The 3,403-nt window shown below is 39.1% G+C and overlaps 1 protein-coding gene across 1 annotated transcript in view; it reads left to right on the top strand.

Moving 5' to 3' along the window:
* Positions 1–3,403, top strand: part of UNC13C (unc-13 homolog C) — a 656,973-nt gene that overhangs the window by 233,982 nt on the left and 419,588 nt on the right. The window lies entirely within an intron of this gene.

Raw genomic sequence — 3,403 nt, 5'->3', positions numbered from 1 at the left:
TATTTCTCTTGGACATGTGTACGTGCCTTGTAGCAAAACTAAAAAAAAAGTGAACAACATATATAAGTTAATGTTTTCACTATTTTTTTTAAGTACAATTAATTTTATTATTTTGGATAAACCTTCCCTTTTAGACTCTGATATCCTTAAGAGCAGTACTATATCTTGTTATTCATGCTAAATGTTTTCATTGGTTAGTACACGATCTGGTATACAGTAGAAGTTTTATAAATTCTTTTCAAATGAAAGAACCAACCCAATCAGAAGATACAAGTAGTCTGCAAATATATCTAGGTCAGGAATTCTTAAATTTGGCTCCTTAAAACACCTGAGGGACCTTTAATAACTACTGATATTAGGGTCTCACTTTTAGCAAGTGATTTAATTGAATTCAAGTGCAGCCTGGGGATAAAGGGTTAAAAAAACAAAAACAAAAACAAACGAACAAAAAACTCCATGCTTTTGTGCTTTGGATGCTGTGCTGTGGTAACTCCATCCTGCATGTTCAGGTGGGGACTTACTTGAAACAATTTATCATGTCCTCTCTCTTAAGGGAATTAATATACCCCACCTCTCCAGAGTGTAGTAACTTTGTCATTTTTTCTTTTTTGTTTTAAGTTTGCTACATGGCACATGTACTTGCCATGGGTGGAGGAGAGAGAGAGGGAGAGAAATCATCCCCCAAGGGATGACCAGGCTGCAGTCCCTTTTCCTCCATTCTCCTCTTGGGATTTTGGGCACGCACATATAAGTGCCTGGTGTGTTTTTCAAGCCTCCGAGTCTGAAACTCAAACAGCTCAGCTGACCATGTGGAATTTATCACCTTAACCACCATGCCAGCTGCCGGCACTGTCATCTTTATAGAATACCGACTGTGTCAATAGTATTACATTATCTGTTTTAACTTTGTATATCCTTGACATTTAAACATGGTTATTTACATCTCTATTTTTTATTCTCTCCTTCCTGCCATTGTCATCTTCCACCCAAAAGTCAACCTTTCTTAGGTCTTTCTACCAACATGCTCCCTCACCCCAATACCTATGAGCAGGCAAAAACCAAAACTCTATTTGAATGTCTGGGGCCTGTTACACATTAATGTATTCTTTATTGTGCCACAGGATTAAAAAATGTGACTACATTCCCAGGGGTCTGTTCTTCTTATCTGTTAGATTTATGATGCTGTATAACATTTTAGTATAGTTTAGATAGAAGAGAAAGCAGATAGACTCTGGAACATGAGAAAGCCCCATATTACTTCCTGAATCTCAAAGAATTTAGTCATTTTCTTTTGAGGAAATAATGAAGGTTGAAGGATTTTATTGATAAACTCCTATGCTGTTTCTTCTATATGTTGTAAAATATGTATTTGAGCTCTAAATGCTCACTCCTCTGAAGAGTTAACAGAAACACAGCAGAAGTGATCGGAATGCTACTATATTTTATGAAGCCCTGAACAGGGAGCACAGCCTCACTTTATGGTTAAATTAACTATCGATCTACCTTTTAAACAACTGAAAGATGTCACTTTTCTCCTGAATTTTCAGAAGGCCTAAGTAAAAGACCTCTCTGTGTGGGAGTTGGCTATATAAGCGAAATGGTAGGCTACCTCTAAAATTCCAAAAACCCATTATCCTGGGGCCCATGTCTGAAAAAGTAAATGAGATATGACTTCTGCACACAGGCACATTAAATGCCACTCTTGAGTAATTGTCACATTCAGTCATTACACGGGCAACAAACATAAATGCCAAAACAAATGGTTTCCATCCCTCGATGCTGAATGTCTTCTTAGGCACCCTGGATGTGAAAGCATGAAATATTTGCCATTACATGAAGGAAAATGGCTTGACCATGTGGAAAATATCAAATGGTAGCACTTCTATATTAATTAAGAAGATATACAGGAAAAAGCTGAGTTGTCTTTTCCAAGGACGGAAAGGGCTTTCTCATCTGATGTGAGATGACAGCAGGTCAGCTGGCACTGCCTCTGTCAGTACTCTGTGGCAGTGGGTGAAGCCCTTCCAGTCGCCCCCATCCATCACCAGTTTCAGCTCACCCATGAGAAACTACTGGGGCTGGTTGGGACTTTCAGTCTAAGAAGCCATTAAAACTATGGTATCTGAAATTTCTATCTGGCTTGATGACTGAGGAAAGAATAACCAATCGAGTCTCTATATACAGTGACAAAGGTCAGCCTGTGCTCGCTTTCATAGAGTGTTTCCTGGGTGTGGCTCCAACAGTAGGGAATTTGAGTAGATCCTTTCAATAATTCAATACATACAGTTGTCCCTTGGTATCCGTAGGAGACCAGCTCCAAGATGCTCTCCAGATAACAAAATTCATGAATGCTCAAGTGTCCAACTGAAAATGACAGGGTATTTGCATATAACCGATACACATCCTTCTATATACTTTAAGTCATCTATAGATTACGCATAGCACAACAAAACCCTGGGTAAACAGCTGTTATACAGTTTTGTTTTTCATTTATATTTTCTTATTTGTGTATTGTTTTATTAAGTGTCTTTTTTTTTCAATAGCTTTGATCTACAGTTGGTTGAATCTGCCAATTACAACACACAGATACAGAAGACCAACTACTTATTGAGTACCTACTATGTGTCGGGCATTGTTTCAGACCTTGTGAACAAAGCAGTGAACTATTTAGCTAAAATTTCTGCTTTCATAAGACTTATAGTATAGTAAGAGGGAGACCGTAATACTATGCTTTGTGCTCCCTGTTAGTACCAGTCAGGATAGACGCTTCTCGAAGGCAGGAGTGTTTAAACTAAGAAGTGGGTTATGAGAAACTTAAGTAGAGTGAAGAATCCAAATCACCAATGGCCATCCTTCCTAGGGGTTATTTATCACTTTCCCTTTCTTTGCCTTTCTCTAATGAGCACACAGTCCCTATACAAAAAGAAAAAAAAAATTAAAAGGATTCTAGAACACTGTTTGTCTTAACTGGATTCATGAGCAACTTTAGCATGAGGCTTCCAGAAAGTATCCATTTTCAGTAGGTAGAAGTTTTTCCAGGAGAGTGGAAGATCCCTTTTCCAATAACAGGATTCAGGTCCAATGAAGACTTTTAAGAACTAGGCAAGGGGGGAACCAGCAGTTAGCGTAATGGCTATGTCATTGGGCTCCCATGTAGTCTACTGCGGTTTGCGTCCCAGACCCGGTGGCTTAGAACTCATGCCGGGCGTGTGTGCCCAAGATCCCTAGAGGAGAATGGAGGAGAAGGGATTGCGGCGTGATCATCCCCCCTGGGGGGGGGGATGATTTCTTGCTTTCTGTCTCTATGTCTCTCTCTCTGTCTGCCTGGCGAGCACACACGCCCTATAGCGAAAATCTCTCCAAAAAAAAAAAAAAAAAAAAAAAAAAAAAAAAAAAAAAAGGG

The sequence above is a fragment of the Tupaia chinensis genome, unplaced genomic scaffold, assembly GCF_000334495.1.
Source record: "Tupaia chinensis unplaced genomic scaffold, TupChi_1.0 Scaffold000266_1, whole genome shotgun sequence".
NCBI lineage: Eukaryota > Metazoa > Chordata > Mammalia > Scandentia > Tupaiidae > Tupaia > Tupaia belangeri.
Note: the sequence above shows the minus strand (reverse complement) of the source record. Positions and strands in the feature narration are given on the sequence as shown.